Source organism: Bos indicus x Bos taurus, chromosome 12, assembly GCF_003369695.1.
Source record: "Bos indicus x Bos taurus breed Angus x Brahman F1 hybrid chromosome 12, Bos_hybrid_MaternalHap_v2.0, whole genome shotgun sequence".
Classification (NCBI taxonomy): domain Eukaryota; kingdom Metazoa; phylum Chordata; class Mammalia; order Artiodactyla; family Bovidae; genus Bos; species Bos indicus x Bos taurus.
Genome location: NC_040087.1, coordinates 17,890,811 through 17,903,699, shown reverse-complemented (window position 1 = coordinate 17,903,699; position 12,889 = coordinate 17,890,811). Strand labels below are relative to the sequence as shown.

The following is a 12,889-nucleotide window of genomic DNA, read 5'->3' as shown; positions in this document are numbered from 1 at the left end:
TTGGAATGAAAGCTGGAATGGGAAGTCAAGTGGGCCTTAGGAAGCATCACTAGGAAAAAAGTTAGTGGAGGTGATGGAATTCCAGTTCAGCTATTTCAAATCCTAAAAGATGATGCAGTGAAAGTACTGCACTCAATATGCCAGCAAATTTGGAAAACTCAGCAGTGGTCACAGGACTGGAAAAGGTCAGTTTTCATTCAAATCCCAAAGAAAGGCAATGTCAAAGAATGCTCAAATTATTGCACAATTGCACGCATCTCACACGCTAGTAAAGTAATGCTCAAAATTCTCCAAGCCAGGCTTCAACAATATGTGAACCGTAAACTTCCAGATGTTCAAGCTGGTTTTAGAAAAGGCAGAGGAACCAGAGATCAAATTGCCATCTGTTGGATCATCGAAGCAGCAACAGAGTTCCAGAAAAACATCTGCTGCTGCTTTATTGACTATGCTAAAGCCTTTGACTGTTTGGATCACAACAGACTGTGGAAAATTCTTCAAGAGATGGGAATACCAGACCACCTGACCAGCCTCCAGAGAAATCTGTATGCAGGTCAGGAAGCAACAGTTAGAACTGGACATGGAACAACAGACAGGTTCCAAAATCAGGAAAGGAGTACATCAAGGCTGTATATTGTCACCCTGCTTATTTAAGTTCTATGCAGAGTACATCATGAGAAACGCTGGGCTGGAGGAAGCACAAGCTGGAATCAAGATTGCCAGGATAAATATCAATAACCTCAGATATGCAGATGACACCACCCTTATGGCAGAAAGTGAAGAACAACTAAGGAGCCTCTTGATGAAAGTGAAAGACGAGAGTGAAGAAGTTGGCTTAAAACTCAACATTCAGCTCTTTGGGCCGCGCTCTGCAGCAGACCGCCGCCATGGGCCGTGTGATCCATGGGCAGAGGAAGGGCGCCAGCTCCGTGTTCCGCGCACATGTGAAGCACAGAAAAGGCGCTGCGCGCCTACGCGCCGTGGATTTCGCCGAGCGACACGGATATATCAAGGGCATCGTGAAGGACGTCATCCACGACCCGGGCCGCGGAGCACCCCTTGCCAAAGTGGTTTTCCGGGATCCGTACCGTTTTAAGAAGCGGACAGAGCTGTTCATCGCTGCTGAGGGCATCCACACCGGCCAGTCTGGGTACTGTGGCAAGAAGGCCCAGCTCAACATCGGCAACGTGCTCCCGGTGGGCACCATGCCTGAGGGCACCATCGTGTGTTGTCTGGAGGAGAAGCCTGGTGACCGAGGCAAGCTGGCAAGAGCCTCCGGAAACTATGCCACAGTCATCTCCCACAGCCCTGAGACAAAGAAGACGCGAGTGAAGCTGCCTTCGGGCTCCAAAAAGGTCATCTCCTCTGCCAACAGAGCTGTGGTCGGTGTGGTGGCTGGAGGTGGCCGCATTGACAAGCCCATTCTGAAGGCTGGCCATGCCTACCACAAGTATAAGGCAAAGAGGAACTGCTGGCCACTAGTGCGGGGTGTGGCCATGAACCCTGTCGAGCATCCCTTCAGAGGTGGCAACCACCAGCACATCGGCAAACCCTCTACTATCCGCAGAGATGCCCCTGCTGGCCGGAAAGTGGGTCTCATTGCTGCCCTCCGGACTGGCCGTCTCCGGGGAACCAAGACTGTGCAGGAGAAGGAGAACTAGGGCTGTGGCTCAATAAAGCTGGTTTCTTTTCACACACACACACACACACACACACACACAAAACTCAACATTCAGAAAACTAAGATCATGGCATCTAGTCCCATCACTTCATGGCAAATAGATGGGGAAACAATGGAAACAGTGAGAGACTTTATTTTTCTGGGCTCCAAAATCACTGCAGATGGTGACTGCAGCCATGAAATTAAAAGACACTTGCTCCTTGGAAGAAAAGCTATGACCAACCTAGGCCACATATTAAAAAGCAGAGACATTATTTTGCCGATAAAGATTTGTCTAGTCAAAGCTATGCCTTTTCCAGTAGTCATGTATGGATTTGACAGTTGGACTATAAATAAAGCTGAGTGGTGAGGAACTGATGCTTTTGAACTGTGGTGTTGTAGAAGACTCTTGAGAGTCCCTTGGACTGCAAGGAGATCCAAGGAGTCCATCTTAAGGAAATCAGTCCTGAATATTCATTGGAAGGACTGATGTTGAAGCCGAAACTCCAATACATTGGCCACCTGATATGAAGAGCTGACTCATTTGAAAAGACCTTGATGCTGGTAAAGATTGAGGACAGGAGGAGAAGAGGACAACAGAGGATGAGAAGGCTGAATGGCATAACCAACTCAATGGACATGAGTTTGGATAAACTCCGGGAGTTGGTGATGGGCAGGGAGGCCTGGTGTGCTGCAGTCCACGGGGTCACAAAGAGTCAGACACAACTGAGCCACTGAACTGAACTGAACATCTCACTTGTTACTGGGGACTCAATCAGATTTAAAACGAAGAAAAGGGGATGGAATAGATAAGGCAATGAACTCTTATTTCCACTATCCTTCTCTGGGCTCCTTCAAGGTTCTTTTGTACTCCTTCATGCATGCCACATTTGAATCAGCTTCTGCTAAGTCACTTCAGTCGTGTCCGACTCTGTGAGACCCCAGAGACAGCAGCCCACCCGGCTCCACTGTCCCTGGGACTCTCCAGGCAAGAACACTGGAGTGGGTTGCCATTTCCTTCTCCAATGCATGAAAGCAAAAAGTGAAAGTGAAGTCGCTCAGTCGTGTCCGACTCCTAGCGACCCCATGGACCGCAGCCCACCAGGCTCCTCTGTCCATGGGATTTTCCAGGCAAGAGTACTGGAGTGGGGTGCCATTGCCTTCTCCCGAATCAGCTTCTATATTTATGTATTTATATGGCCCTTCATTCAGCTATCCCATGCATGCATACATGCTAAGTTGCTTCAGTCATGTGGGACTTTGCCACCCTACGGACTATAGCTGCTAGGCTCCTCTGTCCATGGGATTCTCCAGGCAAGGGTACTGGAGTGGGTTGCCATGCCCTGATCGAACCCGTGGATCTTACGTCTTCTGCATTGGCACGCAGGTTCTTTACCACTAGTGCCACCTGGGGAGCCCTAAGCTATCCCATAAGTCAATGCTAAATTTTAAGATTCTAGTTGCTTTTTTTGGCAAATGTCTAGCCTGCAGATTTTTAATTAGAGGCTAGAGGGAGATAAAGCACCTTTCAATTTTCCCTTCCACAAAGACCATAGATTGACTTGCAGCTATGTGCATTCTGATTTCAATGACTGTCTAACAAATAGCATGTATATGTACTGTATATAGTAGTGGACATTTATTAAGTCTATATTTATGTGTTTAATTTTTAGATTACGCATCTGTTATTTAAAATAATCTTAGTAGTATTAAAATAATAGCATACATGCTATTGTTTTTGAATTTGATAAAAGTTAGCCAAATTTTTCCTAAATCTTCAAAGCAATATGACAAGCTGTTTATAAAATTTATATGGAAATGAAAAGGGACAAGACATGTTCAGATATTTTTGAAGAAGGCAACTGTGGAAAGACTTGATTTACTAGGTGTTCAGTTCAGTTCAGTTCAGTCGCTCAGTTGTGTCCGACTCTTTGCGACCCCATGAATTGCAGCACACCAGGCCTCCCTGTCCATCACCAACTCCCAAAGTTTACCCCGACTCATGTCCATCAAGTCGGTGATCCCGACTTGGATGAGATCCATCCATCTCATCCTTTGTCGTCCCCTTCTCCTCCTGCCCCCAATCCCTCCCAGCATCAGGGTCTTTTCCAATGAGTCAACTCTTCGCATGAGGTGGCCAAGGTATTGGAGTTTCAGCTTCAGCATCAGTCCTTCCAATGAACACCCAGGACTGATCTCCTTTAGGATGGACTGGTTGGATCTCTTTGCAGTTCAAGGGACTCTCAACAGTCTTCTCCAACACCACAGTTCAAAAGCATCAATTCTTCGGTGCTGAGCTTTCTTCACAGTCCAACTCTCACATCCATACATGACCACTGGAAAAAAACATAGCCTTGACAAGACAGACCTTTGTTGGCAAAGTAATGTCTCTGCTTTTGAATATGCTATCTAGGTTGGTCATAACTTTCCTTCCAAGGAGTAAGCGTCTTTTAATTTCATGGCTGCAATCACCATCTGCTAGGTGTTAAAGATTACAAAGTTAAAATAACTATAACAGTGTGGTATTGGCACAGGAATGAATAAAAGGACAAATGAAACAGAATAGAGATCCCAGAAATAATCCAAACATGTATGGATATTTGATATGTGACAGAGGTGGGACTGCAGAGCAGGGAGAGAGGGAAGGGTGTGTGTGTGTGTTAGAGAGAGAAGAGAGAGGGAGAGAGTGGGAGAAGAGACTAACTAACTTCAAAAAGCAGTGTTTATAGAAGAATTATATGATACTAAAGATTTGCTTCAAAATAATCTATAGGAAGAAGGAGAAAAAGATAAGACATGATCGCTTGTTTCATAATTGTTTAAAATGAATATTTAATTTATGAAGGTTTATTATAGTGTTTTCTTTCCTTTCCATATGTTTGAAATCTTGTACAATCAGAACTTAAATAAGGAGATGATCTGAATGTCAGGGTGAGGAGTTCTACAGACCTGCTCTCTAGTGAAACAATCCTCAATGGTAAAAAATTATATATATATTTAAAAAAAAAACATTAAAAATCTCTGTAAATTGTCCTAAAGTCATACAGCAAATGAAATGTTTACTCAAGAAAATCTACTAAACCTCAGTAAGAACAGTCAGAGTGTATGGGACTTGAGTCACAACCCACTCCCCTCTTCACCCCTCTCCAGTTCAGTATAAAGAAATTCACTCTGAGCAGATGTGGCCATGAATCAAGATTCAACTATATACTATTTACAAAGTACTTCTGGTTCAAGATACAAAGAAGTTGAAAGTAAAAGTATTAAAAAAGATATGTAAATAAGCATAAGAAAGCTGGAGCAGCTATATTAATATCAGACAAAAGACACTTTAAAATTATTTGCTATTGATAAAGAGTTTTATGATGATTAAAGTGTTAATATATTAGGAAGATGTAATAATTTTAAACATGTATACTTCTAACAACAAAGCCCCAAAATGCATGAAGCAAAGCCCGGCAGAATTTAAGGGAGAAATAGTCAATTCAAAAATAATAGTGGGAGAATTCAATATCCCCTTTCTATATGGATAAAACAACTAGATTGAAGGTCAGCATGAAAATAGAAGACTTCATGGACTTTGTAAACCAACTAGTCCTAACACATCTATAGATCAACTCTACCCAACAAAAACAGAAAATACATTCTTCTTAAGTACACATAGAACATTCTCCAGAACAGATATCTGCTAGGCCTTAATACAAACTCAATAAAATTAAAATGATTGAAATCTCACAAAGTATGTTTTCTAACCACAGTGGAATGAAAATAGATATCAATATAGAAAGAAATTTGGGATACTAAAAATTATGTGAAAATTAACAGTGTACTCCTATATTACCAGTAAAAGAGGAAATCACAAGAAAAACTAGAAAATACTTTGAAGGATCTCCCTGGTGGTCCAGTGTTTAAGACTCTGCGCTTCTATTGCAGGGGGCATGGGTTTGATCTCTGTTTGAGAGACTAAGACCCCACAAGCTAGAAATAATACCCAATTCAGTAGCAATGAGCATGTTTTGTACCCTAGATTTTCATCTCCAAATTTCTCAGTAAAACGAATTAGAGATCCTTAGAAACTGGCCAATTCTTGATCTGGAGAAGAAAATATTAATAAAAGAAGCCTGGAATAGCTTATCGTTCCAGAAAGCAAGAAAGCTATCAAAGATTAATATGACTATTTCAAAAGGAATCAAGAGTCAAATTGAGAAGTCTCCCACTGAAAATATGTGACAACTTGAGCACAAATAAAATTAATAACTAAAATGAATTGAGATACATCAACCATTTTTTTCCCATTGAATTCATGGTGTCCTTGGACTTCCCTGGTGGCTCAGAAGGTAAAGAATCCATCTGCAATGCAGGAGACCCAGATTCAGTCCCTGGGTTGGGAAGATTCCCTGGAGGAAGAAATGGCAACCCACTCCAGTATTCTTGCCTGGAGAATTCCATGGACAGAGGAGCCTGGCGGGCTACAGTCCATGGGGTCGCAAAGAGTTGGACATAATTGAGCGACTAACATTTTCACTTTCATTTTCATGATGTGCTTATAGTAAAACAAAAAAGAAAACATATTTTTCACTATTGGAGGTTACTAAGGAAGTAACTCATTTTGAAAATTGTTAAATTAAGGGAAAGAATCAAATATTTATCCTATTTATGAAGTCTAAGATAGTTAATTAGTTGATGATGATAAGTTTCTCTAAACAGAATTTTTCCAATAAATAAGAAAAGGGAGTGAGAGAGTTAAAATATCACTTTTTTGGTAACCTTTATGAATGAGTGGAAGTGAAAGTCGCTCAGTCGTGTCTGACTCTTTGCCAGCCCATGAACTCTACAGTCCATGGAATTCTCCAGGCCAGAATACTGGAGTGGTTAGCCTTTCCCTTCTCCAGGAGATCTTCCTGACTCAGGGGGATTCTTTACCAACTGAGCTATCAGGGAAGCCCTTTATGAATGAATAGATCCTGGTAATTATTGTTCAGTGGTGACTACCATCACATCAGAAAGGACACCAGATAATATGTGTCTCCTGATGTGTTTATATCATCTGTGAAGTATTCTTGCTAAAAAAAGAGAAAGAAACCAGAATCAAATCACATCTTTAGAGTGAGCTACCGACTTAAGGGAAATGCAGTGAAGAGAAACAGGGAAACTTGTTAAACGAAACTACAAGGGTTCTAGTAACAAAACCCAGCCTGTGGGACAAACAACTCAGTTTCTTCAACAAATAAATTGCAGGAGGGGAAATGAAAGCGATAGGCAGAGGATAGCAAAAGAAGAAAGTGAAGGATCTATGGATTAAAAGAGTTTTAAGACTCTTACTTTACACCAAATACAAAGATTAACTAAAAGTGGGTGAAAGACCTAAATGTAAGAGCTAAAACTATAAAAACTCTTAAAGGAAAACATAGGGGGAAAGCTTCATGACCTTGAATTTGGCAATGGTTTGTTGGATATGATACCAAAAGCACAGACAACAAAAGTGAAAGTAAATTGGAATACATCAACATTTTAAACTTCTACAACATCAAAGTGAAAGTCACTCAGTCGTGTCCGACTCTTTGCGAACCCACGGACTATACAGTCCATGGAATTCTCCAGGCCAGAATCCTGGAGTGGGTAGCCTTTCTCTTCTCCAAGGGATCTTCCCAACCCAGGGATTGAACTCAGGTCTCCTGCATTGCAGGTGGATTCTTTACCAGCTGAGCCACCAGGGAAGCCATCAAAAGACACAATTAAATTGAAAATTTAACGTATGCAATGGAGGAAAATATTTGCAAATCATGTATCTGAAAAGGGATTCATATTTAGAATATATAAAGAACTCCTACAACTTAACCACAAAAAACAAACTATTTTAAAAATGGGCAAAGGACTTGAATAGATATTTCTTCAAAGAAGATGTACAAAAGGCCAAAAAGCAAGTGAAAGGATGCTTACAATTAGTTATTATGGAAGTACTGATCAAAACCACAATGGGTTACCACTTCATGCCCATTAGGATGGCTACAGTCTAAAAAAAAAAAAAAAAAAAAGAAAATCAGAAGATAACAAGAGTTGGCAAAGATGTAGAGAACTTGGAACCCTCGTGCATCATTGCTGGAATGTAAAGTGGTGCGGCCCCTAAGGAAAATGGTATGGTGGTCCCTGAAAAGAAAAAAAAGTAGAATTACCATAAGATCCAATAATTCCTTTTCTGGGTATATATCCAAAAGAATTTAAAGCAAGGTCTGGAAGATATTTGCCCACCCGTGTTCATGGAAGCATTATTCACAATAGCAAAGAGGTGGAAGCAACCCTAGTGTTCATCAACAGATGAACAGATAGATGAAACGTGGTATATGCATACAATACAATGGTATTGAGCCTTGAAAAGGAATAAAATTCTGATACATACCACAACATGGATGAACCTTGTGACCATTATATTAAGTGCAATAAGCCAGCCACAAAAAGACAAATGTTGTATGATTGCACTTATTTGAGATACCTAGAGTAGTTGAATTCATAGAGACAGAAAGTAGAATGGTGGTTGCCAACCAAGGGAATAGGGAGTGGGGAGTGCTGGTGTAATGAACATAGAGTTTCAGTTATGCAAGATGAAAAGAGTTCTGGAGATGGATGGTGATGATGGTGGTATAACAAGATGAATACACTAATACTACAGAACTGCACATTTAAAAATGGTTAAGATGGTAAATTTTATGTTTTGTGTATTTTACCACAATTAAAATTTTTAAATTTTAATTTAAAAAATATTTAAGAAACAGCCAACTGCAATGTATGGATCTTACTTGGATTCTGTTCCATACATATGAACTTAAAACAAAGGAGGAGGGATTCCCTGGTGGTCCAATGGTTAGCACTCAGCTCTTTCACTGCTGGGGTCCCAGGTTCCATCCCTGGTTGGGGAACTAAGATCTCACAAATATAATGGGGAAAAAAGTAATGAAAAAGATCTCACAAGCTGTGCAGCCAAAAAAAGAAAAAAATTTCAATAGTAACTGTATATTTAATGAATTTTTATTATCCAATTTTTAGATGAGATATAGTATTATGGTTGCTTTTTAAAAAAAGAGTTCCTGTCTTGTAGAGATAGGTGCTAACATATTTATGGATAAAATAATTTGATGTCTGGAATATGCTTTAATACAGTGAAGGCAAGGGAATAGCTGGGGACAAAATAGATCAGCTAAGAGTCGATAATTGTTGAAGTTAGTTGATAGGTACATCAGTGTTCCTTCTCCCCCATTATGTATTTTTTAAAAAATACTTCTTTGAGTTGAATGTTGGTGGTAGTTGATATTATTCTTTACTACTGGATATACATATAGGAAGGATACTACATTTATGCCAATTTATTCTCAGCCTTACAATGACAGGCTTGTTTTCAATCTCGTCTAGCAAATCTGTTCCCTTCTGTCAAATGCTGTGGAACTAAATAGTTCCCCACATTCCAATTTCTTAGAAGCCAGAATAAATAGCTATATACCACATGGCACCACCAGTCCCTGTTCACAGTCTAGAAATATCATTAGAAAATGGGGAAGTAACGCATGTCTGTCAGCTGACAGTACCATGTGAGCCACAGTGTCAAAAACCTGTGGACTGATCATTGCCCTACACACAGGACAGCGCTGGAGACGCCAAGACTGATTTTCAGGTTAAATTTATCCATGAAGGAAACAGAGAGGTGATGTTTATACAAAATGGTAGGAAACTGGATATGAAACACATCATCTAGCTGCTTCAAACCATTGTCCCAAGAGCTTGTTATTGAGTGAACAATTAGTTATTTCCTGCCATTTATTTTTAACTTTCATGTTTGCATTTTAAAGTATAGCATAATAAAATATTTTTGCTTCAGTTTTCCCTAATGAGTTTTACATTTTTATATTTTTCTATATTTCAGTATTTCTAGAATATGATACATAATATTACAAACAAACTTATATTCTTCTACTTTTATTTGGGAATTAAAATGGCTGTAAAAGGCACATTTATTTAAACTTTTCCTGCAGAGGATTAAAGAAACTAGAAAAAAAAATATAATCATAGCCTTATTTAAATATGTTTTATCTCCCTGTCTGAAGTCCTTCTTTGTATCCTGGTCCTCAGCTTACACAATAGTAGGAAGCCATTCTTGGCACATGTTTTTGCAACTGTAGGACACTTCAGAATCCGGTAAAACCAGTGCCCACCCCAAGTGTAAGGAAAAGATTGTTCGAGCATTTCCTTCAGTTCATAGAGGGAAAAATTTTCAAAATGGGTTAAACTCACATAATGGTGATCGACCATTTTGCCTTTTTGCATTTCTTTTTCTTGGGTATGGTCTTGATCACTGCCAAAGATCTGAGTTCAAATCATGACTTGATATCAAAGCAGTTGAGACTGTTTGCCAAGTCCAAGCTTGCTCTACTTGCCCCACACAGGCCAGTAACATCCAAGAGACAAGGTGCTGAGGCACGGAATATGAGTTTATTCAGAAAGCTAGCTGACTGAGAAGATGGTAGACTAATGGTCTCAAAATAACCATCTTATCAGGGTCTGGATGCCAGCATCCTTCCTAGAACAGAGAGGGGGAGAGGTGAGGTAAAGTAGAAAGGGGCATTAATCTTACAAATATCTCCTGAAATGGCTAGTCTTGGGGAGGGGATGTGTTAATTTTGTCCTTCCTGTAGCCACCTAGAAGTGGACAGAGTCCTGAACAAAGGCATTTTGGTTTAACATTCAGATAGAGAAGCAGGGTTCCCTGAGGCAGGCCTTCATGTATTAACGATGTCCTTTTAGTAAACAAAAGCAAGGAGAAGCAAAGGTTAAAGTAAAAGAAACAGATTCAACAAGGAGTCAGTTCTTCCCTGTAACAGAGTGACCCAAGGAAAGTCACTGAACCCATTGCGGCTTTAGCCTCTTTGTTATATATTAAGAATGTTCCAGAAGATCAGCTTTAAAATACCATCCAGTTCTAAAATTCTGTGCTTTGAATTAAACCATGCAACAGGTTATATATTATATATGACAAGATTTATAGATGACCCCAAACCCAGTCTCCCCCATCACAGATTTTTATCCACTTTTCCATTCTTTTCACCTACTTTAAGTTAAAGACTATCATGAGAAAAGATGAGTGTTACTCACTCAGTCGTGTCCAACTCTTTGCGACCCCATGGACTGGGGCTTGCCAGGCTCTTCTGTCCATGGCATTCTTCAGGCAAGAATACTGGAGTTGGTTGCCATTTCCTTCTCCAAAAGATCTTCCCAACTCAGGGATCAAACCCAGATCTCCAGCATTGCAGGCAGACTCTTTACCATCTGAGCCACCAGGGAAGCTCAAGAAAAGAGAGAAATAATAAAGATGAAGAACACAGAAAACATGTAAAACTTTTTTCTAATCTCTGAGAAATGGAAAACTTTCTGCACTTTGTTTCTGTATGCCTAAATGGGTTTGCCTTACTAAAGATCAGATAAAATCTCTCAAACATGTTAAGCAATGATTATATTTTATTGTGCCCATCAAGTACATATTTAACTGACTAGATAGAATGGCCCTGTTTGATATCAGTATCACAAAATTGAGGAAGGAAATGAATGTTTGGACTTTGGATTTGAATCAGAAGACTTCAAGAGTCTGGGCTCAGAGTTAAAGACTACAGGAAGCCTGAGTGTCAATCTCCTCTTTAGTTAAATGGGAGTATAACATTAACACCTCTCTTCACAAGGTCATTGTGACAATAAGTAAAAAATAATGTAGAGAACACCAGCTGAGAGCGGACAGGAGTACCTGATCAGAGGAAAAGAATATATTGAACCACGCAAAACTCAGTAGCACGAAGGAACTCGGGGGAGAAATAGGAGTGTTAATAGGACTTGACCTGCTCTCAGTGGGTCAGAGAACTGAAGCAGGGGTCGGATTCCCACATTGGGGCAATTACTTGAGTCAGAGGAGAAACATTTAAGGCTGAGTGAAACAGCTGATCTGTGGCAGCCTAAATAGAATGAGAATCAGGCAGTCCTTGCCACAGCCATACCTACCCCGGACAGGGACGCAGAGTTTGGGGATTGTGGAGCCATCCCAGGGCGAGGCCTGCTGTTGACTGTGGAGAGACGGATCAAAAGGAAGTGAGGGAGGAGACTGTGGTGGGAAATGCCTGTGGAGGAAAGCTGTGCAGCCATGGAAGCAAAGCGATACTGCTGAGTCACGCGTAAGGGGTGGAGCCATCACCATAGCCTCTCTCTCCCCACAGCCAGTATCAGCAGCTGAACAAGAAAGGCTGGCCCATCAAACGCCTGATGCACTGAACTACAAAGTAGGACCCCAGCCAGGGGGTGCCCTTTGTGTGCCTGACTTGCTGAACAATAGAGAAGGACCCCAGGCAAGGGAGCCCCCTAAGTACCTGAACAGGTGGAGCACAGAAAAAGACTGAGGAAAGAAGCCTTCTGATTGCCAACTACAAGAGGCTTGAAAAAAGACTCTGATAGGGCCATAACTCCTGCGGCGGAGGCAGTCCATGTCCCTGCACACTTGGCGCCACCAGGGTCCACACAAGTCAAGCAGATGCCCCACCTTCATGCTCAATTCTCACTGGGGCAGAGCTGCCACAGGCAAAAACAGTCTTGGATCTATGCACACAGGGTCACTTCGGTAGTGTCTGACTCTTTGCAACCCTGTAGACTGTGGCCTGCCGGGCTTCTCTGTCAGGGAGGGGTTCTCCAGGCAAGAATACTGAAGCGTATTGGCCAATACGGGTTGCCATACCCTTCTAGAGCACCCTTCTTCTGCTGCCCTGGCCACCAACTCCCGTGAGTATCTGGTGCTGCCAGAACCCCTGCGACCTAAGCAGCTGCACCACCTCCACACCTGGCCCTCACAGGGGCAAACCCCAGTGGACAGCCCATATCCAGAGGTGGAAATAAAACCACAATTGAAACCCAGGAGCAGTGTGGCTAAGGAAGAAGACCCAAAACCTTCCCACCAGCTGTACAAGCTGCAGATTAAATCCACATGATCAACTAGGCAGACTCTGTGTCTATAGAATATATAAAATGTCATTGAGAGCTCCCACAAAAGAAAATGCACTAGTTCTGATAGCTGTGGACATTGGAGGCAAGAACACATAGGAGTAGGAACAGATGAGAATCTGAGCTGCCCCCAGAAGGTCCAGAGATGGGCGCAGTGTTGGCGGTCATCCTAGGGAAGGGAGGTGGACTGTGACTCCCGGTGAGGGAGATTCT

General features: G+C 41.5%; 1 long non-coding RNA gene, 1 other non-coding gene and 1 pseudogene across 3 annotated transcripts; 2 read left to right on the top strand and 1 right to left on the bottom strand.

Moving 5' to 3' along the window:
• Positions 1 to 845: 845 nt before the first annotated feature.
• On the top strand, positions 846 to 1,692 carry LOC113902229 (annotated as a pseudogene). Its single transcript, XR_003513714.1, has one exon. The product of XR_003513714.1 is annotated as a 60S ribosomal protein L8 pseudogene (transcript).
• Positions 1,693 to 7,588: 5,896 nt separating this feature from the next.
• On the bottom strand, positions 7,589 to 10,835 carry LOC113902228. Its single transcript, XR_003513713.1, has 2 exons — positions 10,796 to 10,835; positions 7,589 to 7,804 (listed from the first exon to the last, which is right to left on the bottom strand). It is a non-coding gene; the product is annotated as an uncharacterized LOC113902228 (long non-coding RNA).
• TRNAE-UUC lies at positions 8,499 to 8,571 on the top strand. The gene has a single exon. It is a non-coding gene; the product is annotated as a tRNA-Glu (tRNA).
• Positions 10,836 to 12,889: the final 2,054 nt, after the last annotated feature.